The sequence below is a fragment of the Scyliorhinus torazame genome, chromosome 5 (genome assembly GCF_047496885.1).
Source record: "Scyliorhinus torazame isolate Kashiwa2021f chromosome 5, sScyTor2.1, whole genome shotgun sequence".
NCBI classification, from domain to species: domain Eukaryota; kingdom Metazoa; phylum Chordata; class Chondrichthyes; order Carcharhiniformes; family Scyliorhinidae; genus Scyliorhinus; species Scyliorhinus torazame.
In genome coordinates, this window is record NC_092711.1 from 123,670,987 (window position 1) to 123,684,764 (window position 13,778).

Here is a 13,778-nt window from a genome sequence, read left to right on the forward strand (position 1 = left end):
GACTCTTTGTCAAAGCTGGAGAACTGGAAATGGGGTCAGATTCAGACTAATGTGGATGGGGCGGGGTTGGCGTGCCCGATTGGGCCTCGATAGAGTGGTCAGCAATAGGTGGAAAATGACGAAAATGTCTCGGACAGAAAGAAAAAGGGAATGTAAATTAGGCTAATCAAGGCTAACAAAGGTGCTGATAGTGGCGCCTCAAGAGATCAGAATGTGTTAATAGCAGAACAAAGTAAGCAGTGTGTCAGCGAACAATTGGCCACAGGGATCAGATTGCTCAAGTAGGATGGTATGGGCTGGGGGGAGGGGGGCAATGCTGAGGGTAAAACATACCAATGGAAGGAATGAAAATAACTTGATGGAAATAAACAGATGGTGGAGGGAGAAGAGAGATTACACAGTCTGATGTTGTTGAACTGAATAAAATGAAACATACAGAGAGCTGCCTGAATCTACTGGAATAAGTCAATAGAGGTAAGTGAATGTCCACACATAGACAAGCTTTTAGACAATGCCGCGATTGTCTCGCGAACCTATTGGTTCCCTGCTGTGTGAGCTCAGCTTCTCAAAGCAAACCCAATGTGAATGAATCCCGCCGAATGAGCCGCAAAGAAATGAAGAAAACATATCGCCTGACCAACAGAAAACGTTAGCAAAGGGCTCGTCCGGGATTTGAACCCGGGACCTCCCGCAAGTTTCGCAATCGAGACACCCAAAGCGAGAATCATACTCCTAGACCAACGAGCCGCGGAACTGGCACAGAAGCACGCTGTTATAGCCATCGAAAGTTGATCCAACATCTGCGGAAGATACTGGAACAACTCAGCGAGTCAGGCGGGATTTGTCGACAGGACAACAAAGCTCGTCTTTCACCATCACCTTTCATTAAAACCGGGACGGGTTAGAAATGTCGGACGTTTTAACCAAGTCAAATCCCGGTGGGAGCAAACAGAACAACAGGAAAGCGCTCTGACAGGGTGCAAGTCAGGAGAGATTAAATGAGAAAAGGCAGTCGTCTTGTAATAAGTGGCGTAGCCTCTCAGCCTCACCATGCGAATCTGCAGCAGCACAGTGAGGTTGCACATTGTACACGTCCGTGGATTGCCTGCTGTCTCTGTAGTGTAGTGGTTATCACATTCGCCTCACACGCGAAAGGTCCCCGGTTCGAAACCGGGCAGAAACATCTCGTACTACCAGGTTAGTCTGTTGCTGACTACAGCCGCAATCTCGTAACTGGTCTTCATCACCGAGGAATAGCAAAATGCATGCACCCGTATGGTTGTGGTTATTTTCGAAAGCCCTGCCTTCTCAATTTAACTTCCACTTCAAGCAAAACATAACTTATCTTCAGGTCTGTAAATTTCGATTCCTGATTGTTTTCTAAGTTGAGACATCGGTTTTAAAGAAACGGCTGTCTTCTTGTCATAAGTGACATGGCCTCTCAGACGAACCATGAGAAGCTGCAGCAACACAGTGAGGTTGAACATTGCATAAGTCCATTGATTACTGCACCGCCTGCGGTTTCTGTAGTGTAGTGGTTAGCACATTCCCCTAACATGCGAAAGGTCCCCGGGGCCATACCGGGTAGAAACATCAAGTGCTTCTCATGTTGTGTGAGGAATGTTTGCACAAAGTACTTTTGTTCCCCCATCTCGTATGTTCGAGGATTATGAGGTTTAGTCTCTCATGAGCCACTAAAATAAATTCCACATTAAGTCACAAGCACTGAATTTTCGACAGGCAATGAGAAGAAAAGGACCTTCCTATTTTGGATATTCGGAGCTAGTTCATCCACAACAGAATTTCATGCATTTACAAATGCAGATAAACATACTTATTCACCATCTCAAACATGTCTAAATAAACGACAAATGCAACTTACTGCGGATGCTTCATTCTGAAACAAAAACAGAACATACTGGACAATCTCAGCAGGACTGACAGCCTCTGTGGAGCGAGATGGCAGCGGTCGTTCCGGGCCTGGGTGACTCTTTGTCAAAGCTGGAGAACTGGAAATGGGGTCAGATTCAGACTAATGTGGGTGGGGCGGGGTTGGCGTGCCCTATTGGGCCTCGATAGAGTGGTCAGCAATAGGTGGAAAATGACGAAAATGTCTCGGACAGAAAGAAAAAGGGAATGTAAATGAGGCTAATCAAGGCTAACAAAGGTGCTGATAGTGGCGCGTCAAGAGATCAGAATGTGTTAATAGCAGAACAAAGTAAGCAGTGTGTCAGCGAACAATTGGCGACAGGGTTGCTCAAGTAGGATGGTATGGGCTGGGGGGAGGGGGGCAATGCTGAGGGTAAAACATACCAATGGAAGGAATGAAAATAACTTGATGGAAATAAACAGATGGTGGAGGTAGAAGAGAGATTACACAGTCTGATGTTGTTGAACTGAATAAAATGAAACATACAGAGAGCTGCCTGAATCAACTGGAATTAGTCAATAGAGGTAAGTGAATGTCATACCCCTAGACCAACGAGCCCCGGGAACGTAACAGAAGCACGCTGTTATTGCCATCGAAAGTCGATCTAACATCTGCGGAAAATACTGGAACAACTCAGCGAGTCAGGCGGGATTTGTCGACAGGACAACAAAGCTCGTCTTTCACCATCACCTTTCATTAAAACCGGGGAAGGTTAGAAATGTCGGACGTTTTAACCAAGCCAAATCCTGGTGGGAGCAAACAGAACAACAGGAAAGCGCTCTGACAGGGTGCAAGTCAGGAGAGATTAAATGAGAAAAGGCCTAGGGTTCCCTGGCCACAGAGTGAGGTGAGCATCGAATGAGAGAATAATTACACCACAGTATGAGGCCATTCTAGCCGCTGTGTCTGTGCCAGCTCTCAACAACTACCGCCCGGATACAAAGAAGAAGTGGAAACAAGATTCAAACCCAAATCTGCGATGGAAGTACACACAGAATGGGGGCAGCATTTACAGTGTGAGACTGTTGCACACACTATGAGTGTGAAAGCTGTATTGAGCCCAGTGGAAAGATGCGCTGCTGTTCCTCGAGTGTTTGTTGAGCTTCTTTGGAACATTTCAGGAGGCCGAGGTCCGTGAGGTCAGCGTTAAGATGCAGCTCTCCAGTCAGTTCAATTCTCCACTTTGGCTCTGTGGATTAGATGGGTCACGTCCCTGTGAAGTTAACGCAGATCATGTTAAGTTCGATCTAATTTCTATATCTTGTGGTTTTATATGTTGAAACATCTGTTTTTGAAAGAAACAGCAGTCGTCTTGTAATAAGTGGCCTGGCCTCTCAGCCTCACCATGCGAATCTGCAGCAACACAGAGAGGTTGCACATTGTACACGTCCGTTGATTGCCAGCTGTTTCTGTAGTGTAGTGGTTATCACATTCGCCTAACACGCGAAAAGTTCGAAACCGAGCAGAAACTTCTCGTACTTCCAGTTTAGTCTGTTGCTGACTATTGCCGCAATCTCGTAACTGGTCTTCATCAACGAGGAATAGAAAAATGCATGCACCCATATGGTTGTGGTTATTTTCGAAAGCCCTGCCTTCTCAATTTAACTTCCACTTCAAGCATAACTTATCTTCAGGTCTGTAAAGTTCGATTCCTGATTGTTTTATAAGTTGAGACATCGGTTTTAAAGAAACGGCTGTCTTCTTGTATTAAGTGACATGGCCTCTCAGACGAACCATGAGAATCTGCAGCAACACAGTGAGGTTGAACATTGCACAAGTCCATTGATTACTGCACCGCCAGCGGTTTCTGTAGTGTAGTGGTTAGCACATTCCCCTAACATGCGAAAGGTCCCCGAGGCCATACCGGGTAGAAACATCAAGTGCTTCTCATGTTGTGTGAGGAATGTTTGCACAAAGTACTTTTGTTCCCCCATCTCGTATGTTCGAGGATTATGAGGTTTAGTCTCTCATGAGCCACTAAAATAAATTCCACATTAAGTCACAAGCACTGAATTTTCGACAGGCAATGAGAAGAAAAGGACCTTCTTATTTTGGATATTCGGAGCTAGTTCATCCACAACAGAATTTCATGCATTTACAAATGCAGATAAACATACTTATTCACCATCTCAAACATGTCTAAATGAACGACAAATGCAACTTACTGCGGATGCTTCATTCTGAAACAAAAACAGAACATACTGGACAATCTCAGCAGGACTGACAGCCTCTGTGGAGCGAGATGGCAGCGGTCGTTCCGGGCCTGGGTGACTCTTTGTCAAAGCTGGAGAACTGGAAATGGGGTCAGATTCAGACTAATGTGGATGGGGCGGGGTTGGCGTGCCCGATTGGGCCTCGATAGAGTGGTCAGCAATAGGTGGAAAATGACGAAAATGTCTCGGACAGAAAGAAAAAGGGAATGTAAATGAGGCTAATCAAGGCTAACAAAGGTGCTGATAGTGGCGCCTCAAGAGATCAGAATGTGTTAATAGCAGAACAAAGTAAGCAGTGTGTCAGCGAACAATTGGCCACAGGGATCAGATTGCTCAAGTAGGATGGTATGGGCTGGGGGGAGGGGGGCAATGCTGAGGGTAAAACATACCAATGGAAGGAATGAAAATAACTTGATGGAAATAAACAGATGGTGGAGGGAGAAGAGAGATTACACAGTCTGATGTTGTTGAACTGAATAAAATGAAACATACAGAGAGCTGCCTGAATCTACTGGAATAAGTCAATAGAGGTAAGTGAATGTCCACACATAGACAAGCTTTTAGACAATGTCGCGATTGTCTCGCGAACCTATTGGTTCCCTGCTGTGTGAGCTCAGCTTCTCAAAGCAAACCCAATGTGAATGAATCCCGCCGAATGAGCCGCATAGAAATGAAGAAAACATATCGCCTGACCAACAGAAAACGTTAGCAAAGGGCTCGCCCGGGATTTGAACCCGGGACCTCCCGCAAGTTTCGCAATCGAGACACCCAAAGCGAGAATCATACTCCTAGACCAACAAGCCGCGGAACTGGCACAGAAGCACGCTGTTATAGCCATCGAAAGTTGATCCAACATCTGCGGAAGATACTGGAACAACTCAGCGAGTCAGGCGGGATTTGTCGACAGGACAACAAAGCTCGTCTTTCACCATCACCTTTCATTAAAACCGGGACGGGTTAGAAATGTCGGACGTTTTAACCAAGTCAAATCCCGGTGGGAGCAAACAGAACAACAGGAAAGCGCTCTGACAGGGTGCAAGTCAGGAGAGATTAAATGAGAAAAGGCAGTCGTCTTGTAATAAGTGGCCTAGCCTCTCAGCCTCACCATGCGAATCTGCAGCAGCACAGTGAGGTTGCACATTGTACACGTCCGTGGATTGCCAGCTGTTTCTGTAGTGTAGTGGTTATCACATTCGCCTCACACGCGAAAGGTCCCCGGTTCGAAACCGGGCAGAAACATCTCGTACTACCAGGTTAGTCTGTTGCTGACTACAGCCGCAATCTCATAACTGGTCTTCATCACCGAGGAATAGCAAAATGCATGCACCCGTATGGTTGTGGTTATTTTCGAAAGCCCTGCCTTCTCAATTTAACTTCCACTTCAAGCAAAACATAACTTATCTTCAGGTCTGTAAATTTCGATTCCTGATTGTTTTCTAAGTTGAGACATCGGTTTTAAAGAAACGGCTGTCTTCTTGTCATAAGTGACATGGCCTCTCAGACGAACCATGAGAAGCTGCAGCAACACAGTGAGGTTGAACATTGCATAAGTCCATTGATTACTGCACCGCCAGCGGTTTCTGTAGTGTAGTGGTTAGCACATTCCCCTAACATGCGAAAGGTCCCCGGGGCCATACCGGGTAGAAACATCAAGTGCTTCTCATGTTGTGTGAGGAATGTTTGCACAAAGTACTTTTGTTCCCCCATCTCGTATGTTCGAGGATTATGAGGTTTAGCCTCTCATGAGCCACTAAAATAAATTCCACATTAAGTCACAAGCACTGAATTTTCGACAGGCAATGAGAAGAAAAGGACCTTCCTATTTTGGATATTCGGAGCTAGTTCATCCACAACAGAATTTCATGCATTTACAAATGCAGATAAACATACTTATTCACCATCTCAAACATGTCTAAATAAACGACAAATGCAACTTACTGCGGATGCTTCATTCTGAAACAAAAACAGAACATACTGGACAATCTCAGCAGGACTGACAGCCTCTGTGGAGCGAGATGGCAGCGGTCGTTCCGGGCCTGGGTGACTCTTTGTCAAAGCTGGAGAACTGGAAATGGGGTCAGATTCAGACTAATGTGGATGGGGCGGGGTTGGCGTGCCCTATTGGACCTCGATAGAGTGGTCAGCAATAGGTGGAAAATGACGAAAATGTCTCGGACAGAAAGAAAAAGGGAATGTAAATGAGGCTAATCAAGGCTAACAAAGGTGCTGATAGTGGCGCCTCAAGACATCAGAATGTGTTAATAGCAGAACAAAGTAAGCAGTGTGTCAGCGAACAATTGGCGACAGGGTTGCTCAAGTAGGATGGTATGGGCTGGGGGGAGGGGGGCAATGCTGAGGGTAAAACATACCAATGAAAGGAATGAAAATAACTTGATGGAAATAAACAGATGGTGGAGGGAGAAGAGAGATTCCACAGTCTGATGTTGTTGAACTGAATAAAATGAAATATACAGAGGGCTGCCTGAATCAACTGGAATTAGTCAATAGAGGTAAGTGAATGTCATACCCTAGACCAACGAGCCCCGGGAACGTAACAGAAGCACGCTGTTATTGCCATCGAAAGTCGATCTAACATCTGCGGAAAATACTGGAACAACTCAGCGAGTCAGGCGGGATTTGTCGACAGGACAACAAAGCTCGTCTTTCACCATCACCTTTCATTTAAACCGGGGCGGGTTAGAAATGTCGGACGTTTTAACCAAGTGAAATCCTGGTGGGAGCAAACAGAACAACAGGAAAGCGCTCTGACAGGGTGCAAGTCAGGAGAGATTAAATGAGAAAAGGCCTAGGGTTCCCTGGCCACAGAGTGAGGTGAGCATCGAATGAGAGGATAATTACACCACAGTATGAGGCCATTCTAGCCGCTGTGTCTGTGCCAGCTCTCAACAACTACCGCCCGGATACAAAGAAGAAGTGGAAACAAGATTCAAACCCAAATCTGCGATGGAAGTACACACAGAATGGGGGCAGCATTTGCAGTGTGAGACTGTTGCACACACTATGAGTGTGCAAGCTGTATTGAGCCCAGTGGAAAGATGCGCTGCTGGTCCTCGAGTGTTTGTTGAGCTTCTTTGGAACATTTCAGGAGGCCGAGGTCCGGGAGGTCAGCGTTAAGATGCAGCTCTCCAGTCAGTTCAATTCTCCACTTTGGCTCTGTGGATTAGATGGGTCACGTCCCTGTGAAGTTAACGCAGATCATGTTAAGTTCGATCTAATGTCTACATCTTGTGGTTTTATATGTTGAAACATCTGTTTTTGAAAGAAACAGCAGTCGTCTTGTAATAAGTGGCCTGGCCTCTCAGCCTCACCATGCGAATCTGCAGCAACACAGAGAGGTTGCACATTGTACACGTCCGTTGATTGCCAGCTGTTTCTGTAGTGTAGTGGTTATCACATTCGCCTAACACGCGAAAAGTTCGAAACCGAGCAGAAACTTCTCGTACTTCCAGTTTAGTCTGTTGCTGACTATTGCCGCAATCTCGTAACTGGTCTTCATCAACGAGGAATAGCAAAATGCATGCACCCGTATGGTTGTGGTTATTTTCGAAAGCCCTGCCTTCTCAATTTAACTTCCACTTCAAGCATAACTTATCTTCAGGTCTGTAAAGTTCGATTCCTGATTGTTTTATAAGTTGAGACATCGGTTTTAAAGAAACGGCTGTCTTCTTGTAATAAGTGACATGGCCTCTCAGACGAACCATGAGAATCTGCAGCAACACAGTGAGGTTGAACATTGCACAAGTCCATTGATTACTGCACCGCCAGCGGTTTCTGTAGTGTAGTGGTTAGCACATTCCCCTAACATGGGAAAGGTCCCCGAGGCCATACCGGGTAGAAACATCAAGTGCTTCTCATGTTGTGTGAGGAATGTTTGCACAAAGTACTTTTGTTCCCCCATCTCGTATGTTCGAGGATTATGAGGTTTAGTCTCTCATGAGCCACTAAAATAAATTCCACATTAAGTCACAAGCACTGAATTTTCGACAGGCAATGAGAAGAAAAGGACCTTCTTATTTTGGACATTCGGAGCTAGTTCATCCACAACAGAATTTCATGCATTTACAAATGCAGATAAACATACTTATTCACCATCTCAAACATGTCTAAATGAACGACAAATGCAACTTATGCGGATGCTTCATTCTGAAACAAAAACAGAACATACTGGACAATCTCAGCAGGACTGACAGCCTCTGTGGAGCGAGATGGCAGCGGTCGTTCCGGGCCTGGGTGACTCTTTGTCAAAGCTGGAGAACTGGAAATGGGGTCAGATTCAGTCTAATGTGGATGGGGCGGGGTTGGCGTGCCCGATTGGGCCTCGATAGAGTGGTCAGCAATAGGTGGAAAATGACGAAAATGTCTCGGACAGAAAGAAAAAGGGAATGTAAATGAGGCTAATCAAGGCTAACAAAGGTGCTGATAGTGGCGCCTCAAGAGATCAGAATGTGTTAATAGCAGAACAAAGTAAGCAGTGTGTCAGCGAACAATTGGCCACAGGGATCAGATTGCTCAAGTAGGATGGTATGGGCTGGGGGGAGGGGGGCAATGCTGAGGGTAAAACATACCAATGGAAGGAATGAAAATAACTTGATGGAAATAAACAGATGGTGGAGGGAGAAGAGAGATTACACAGTCTGATGTTGTTGAACTGAATAAAATGAAACATACAGAGAGCTGCCTGAATCTACTGGAATAAGTCAATAGAGGTAAGTGAATGTCCACACATAGACAAGCTTTTAGACAATGTCGCGATTGTCTCGCGAACCTATTGGTTCCCTGCTGTGTGAGCTCAGCTTCTCAAAGCAAACCCAATGTGAATGAATCCCGCCGAATGAGCCGCATAGAAATGAAGAAAACATATCGCCTGACCAACAGAAAACGTTATCAAAGGGCTCGTCCGGGATTTGAACCCGGGACCTCCCGCAAGTTTCGCAATCGAGACACCCAAAGCGAGAATCATACTCCTAGACCAACGAGCCGCGGAACTGGCACAGAAGCACGCTGTTATAGCCATCGAAAGTTGATCCAACATCTGCGGAAGATACTGGAACAACTCAGCGAGTCAGGCGGGATTTGTCGACAGGACAACAAAGCTCGTCTTTCACCATCACCTTTCATTAAAACCGGGACGGGTTAGAAATGTCGGACGTTTTAACCAAGTCAAATCCCGGTGGGAGCAAACAGAACAACAGGAAAGCGCTCTGACAGGGTGCAAGTCAGGAGTGATTAAATGAGAAAAGGCAGTCGTCTTGTAATAAGTGGCCTAGCCTCTCAGCCTCACCATGCGAATCTGCAGCAGCACAGTGAGGTTGCACATTGTACACGTCCGTGGATTGCCAGCTGTTTCTGTAGTGTAGTGGTTATCGCATTCGCCTCACACGCGAAAGGTCCCCGGTTCGAAACCGGGCAGAAACATCTCGGGCTACCAGGTTGTTCTGTTGCTGACTTTTGCCGCAATCTCATAACTGGTCTTCACCACCGAAAAATAGCAAAATGCATGCACCCGTATGGTTGTGGTTATTTTCGAAAGCCCTGCCTTCTCAATTTAACTTCCACTTCAAGCAAAACATAACTTATCTTCAGGTCTGTAAATTTCGATTCCTGATTGTTTTCTAAGTTGAGACATCGGTTTTAAAGAAACGGCTGTCTTCTTGTCATAAGTGACATGGCCTCTCAGACGAACCATGAGAAGCTGCAGCAACACAGTGAGGTTGAACATTGCATAAGTCCATTGATTACTGCACCGCCAGCGGTTTCTGTAGTGTAGTGGTTAGCACATTCCCCTAACATGCGAAAGGTCCCCGGGGCCATACCGGGTAGAAACATCAAGTGCTTCTCATGTTGTGTGAGGAATGTTTGCACAAAGTACTTTTGTTCCCCCATCTCGTATGTTCGAGGATTATGAGGTTTAGTCTCTCATGAGCCACTAAAATAAATTCCACATTAAGTCACAAGCACTGAATTATCGACAGGCAAAGAGAAGGAAAGGACCTTCCTATTTTGGATATTCGGAGCTAGTTCATCCACAACAGAATTTCATGCATTTACAAATGCAGATAAACATACTTATTCACCATCTCAAACATGTCTAAATAAACGACATATGTAACTTACTGCGGATGCTTCATTCTGAAACAAAAACAGAACATACTGGACAATCTCAGCAGGACTGACGGCCTCTGTGGAGCGAGATGGCAGCGGTCGTTCCGGGCCTGGGTGACTCTTTGTCAAAGCTGGAGAACTGGAAATGGGGTCAGATTCAGACTAATGTGGATGGGGCGGGGTTGGCGTGCCCTATTGGGCCTTGATAGAGTGGTCAGCAATAGGTGGAAAATGACGAAAATGTCTCGGACAGAAAGAAAAAGGGAATGTAAATGAGGCTAATCAAGGCTAACAAAGGTGCTGATAGTGGCGCCTCAAGAGATCAGAATGTGTTAATAGCAGAACAAAGTAAGCAGTGTGTCAGCGAACAATTGGCGACAGGGTTGCTCAAGTAGGATGGTATGGGCTGGGGGGAGGGGGGCAATGCTGAGGGTAAAACATACCAATGAAAGGAATGAAAATAACTTGATGGAAATAAACAGATGGTGGAGGTAGAAGAGAGATTACACAGTCTGATGTTGTTGAACTGAATAAAATGAAACATACAGAGAGCTGCCTGAATCAACTGGAATTAGTCAATAGAGGTAAGTGAATGTCATACCCCTAGACCAACGAGCCCCGGGAACGTAACAGAAGCACGCTGTTATTGCCATCGAAAGTCGATCTAACATCTGCGGAAAATACTGGAACAACTCAGCGAGTCAGGCGGGATTTGTCGACAGGACAACAAAGCTCGTCTTTCACCATCACCTTTCATTTAAACCGGGGCGGGTTAGAAATGTCGGACGTTTTAACCAAGTCAAATCCTGGTGGGAGCAAACAGAACAACAGGAAAGCGCTCTGACAGGGTGCAAGTCAGGAGAGATTAAATGAGAAAAGGCCTAGGGTTCCCTGGCCACAGAGTGAGGTGAGCATCGAATGAGAGGATAATTACACCACAGTATGAGGCCATTCTAGCCGCTGTGTCTGTGCCAGCTCTCAACAACTACCGCCCGGATACAAAGAAGAAGTGGAAACAAGATTCAAACCCAAATCTGCGATGGAAGTACACACAGAATGGGGGCAGCATTTATAGTGTGAGACTGTTGCACACACTATGAGAGTGCAAGCTGTATTGAGCCCAGTGGAAAGATGCGCTGCTGTTCCTCGAGTGTTTGTTGAGCTTCTTTGGAACATTTCAGGAGGCCGAGGTCCGGGAGGTCAGCGTTAAGATGCAGCTCTCCAGTCAGTTCAATTCTCCACTTTGGCTCTGTGGATTAGATGGGTCACGTCCCTGTGAAGTTAACGCAGATCATGTTAAGTTCGATCTAATTTCTATATCTTGTGGTTTTATATGTTGAAACATCTGTTTTTGAAAGAAAGAGCAGTCGTCTTGTAATAAGTGGCCTGGCCTCTCAGCCTCACCATGCGAATCTGCAGCAACACAGAGAGGTTGCACATTGTACACGTCCGTTGATTGCCAGCTGTTTCTGTAGTGTAGTGGTTATCACATTCGGCTAACACGCGAAAAGTTCGAAACCGAGCAGAAACTTCTCGTACTTCCAGTTTAGTCTGTTGCTGACTATTGCCGCAATCTCGTAACTGGTCTTCATCAACGAGGAATAGCAAAATGCATGCACCCATATGGTTGTGGTTATTTTCGAAAGCCCTGCCTTCTCAATTTAACTTCCACTTCAAGCATAACTTATCTTCAGGTCTGTAAAGTTCGATTCCTGATTGTTTTATAAGTTGAGACATCGGTTTTAAAGAAACGGCTGTCTTCTTGTAATAAGTGACATGGCCTCTCAGACGAACCATGAGAATCTGCAGCAACACAGTGTGGTTGAACATTGCACAAGTTCATTGATTACTGCACCGCCAGCGGTTTCTGTAGTGTAGTGGTTAGCACATTCCCCTAACATGCGAAAGGTCCCTGAGGCCATACCGGGTAGAAACATCAAGTGCTTCTCATGTTGTGTGAGGAATGTTTGCACAAAGTACTTTTGTTCCCCCATCTCGTATGTTCGAGGATTATGAGGTTTAGTCTCTCATGAGCCACTAAAATAAATTCCACATTAAGTCACAAGCACTGAATTTTCGACAGGCAATGAGAAGAAAAGGACCTTCTTATTTTGGATATTCGGAGCTAGTTCATCCACAACAGAATTTCATGCATTTACAAATGCAGATAAACATACTTATTCACCATCTCAAACATGTCTAAATGAACGACAAATGCAACTTACTGCAGATGCTTCATTCTGAAACAAAAACAGAACATACTGGACAATCTCAGCAGGACTGACAGCCTCTGTGGAGCGAGATGGCAGCGGTCGTTCCGGGCCTGGGTGACTCTTTGTCAAAGCTGGAGAACTGGAAATGGGGTCAGATTCAGACTAATGTGGATGGGGCGGGGTTGGCGTGCCCGATTGGGCCTCGATAGAGTGGTCAGCAATAGGTGGAAAATGACGAAAATGTCTCGGACAGAAAGAAAAAGGGAATGTAAATGAGGCTAATCAAGGCTAACAAAGGTGCTGATAGTGGCGCCTCAAGAGATCAGAATGTGTTAATAGCAGAACAAAGTAAGCAGTGTGTCAGCGAACAATTGGCCACAGGGATCAGATTGCTCAAGTAGGATGGTATGGGCTGGGGGGAGGGGGGCAATGCTGAGGGTAAAACGTACCAATGAAAGGAATGAAAATAACTTGATGGAAATAAACAGATGGTGGAGGGAGAAGAGAGATTACACAGTCTGATGTTGTTGAACTGAATAAAATGAAACATACAGAGAGCTGCCTGAATCTACTGGAATAAGTCAATAGAGGTAAGTGAATGTCCACACATAGACAAGCTTTTAGACAATGTCGCGATTGTCTCGCGAACCTATTGGTTCCCTGCTGTGTGAGCTCAGCTTCTCAAAGCAAACCCAATGTGAATGAATCCCGCCGAATGAGCCGCATAGAAATGAAGAAAACATATCGCCTGACCAACAGAAAACGTTATCAAAGGGCTCGTCCGGGATTTGAACCCGGGACCTCCCGCAAGTTTCGCAATCGAGACACCCAAAGCGAGAATCATACTCCTAGACCAACGAGCCGCGGAACTGGCACAGAAGCACGCTGTTATAGCCATCGAAAGTTGATCCAACATCTGCGGAAGATACTGGAACAACTCAGCGAGTCAGGCGGGATTTGTCGACAGGACAACAAAGCTCGTCTTTCACCATCACCTTTCATTAAAACCGGGACGGGTTAGAAATGTCGGACGTTTTAACCAAGTCAAATCCCGGTGGGAGCAAACAGAACAACAGGAAAGCGCTCTGACAGGGTGCAAGTCAGGAGAGATTAAATGAGAAAAGGCAGTCGTCTTGTAATAAGTGGCCTAGCCTCTCAGCCTCACCATGCGAATCTGCAGCAGCACAGTGAGGTTGCACATTGTACAGGTTCGTGGATTGCCAGCTGTTTCTGTAGTGTAGTGGTTATCACATTCGCCTCACACGCGAAAAGTCCCCGGTTCGAAACCGGACAGAAACA

At 45.8% G+C, this 13,778-nt stretch overlaps 4 non-coding genes across 4 annotated transcripts; all 4 read left to right on the forward strand.

Moving 5' to 3' along the window:
- Positions 1-1,110: 1,110 nt before the first annotated feature.
- Positions 1,111-1,183, forward strand: trnav-cac (transfer RNA valine (anticodon CAC)). The gene has a single exon. It is a non-coding gene; the product is annotated as a tRNA-Val (tRNA).
- A 4,126-nt stretch (positions 1,184-5,309) lies between these two features.
- Positions 5,310-5,382, forward strand: trnav-cac (transfer RNA valine (anticodon CAC)). Its single transcript has one exon. It is a non-coding gene; the product is annotated as a tRNA-Val (tRNA).
- A 4,124-nt stretch (positions 5,383-9,506) lies between these two features.
- trnav-cac (transfer RNA valine (anticodon CAC)) lies at positions 9,507-9,579 on the forward strand. Its single transcript has one exon. It is a non-coding gene; the product is annotated as a tRNA-Val (tRNA).
- A 4,126-nt stretch (positions 9,580-13,705) lies between these two features.
- Positions 13,706-13,778, forward strand: trnav-cac (transfer RNA valine (anticodon CAC)). The gene has a single exon. It is a non-coding gene; the product is annotated as a tRNA-Val (tRNA).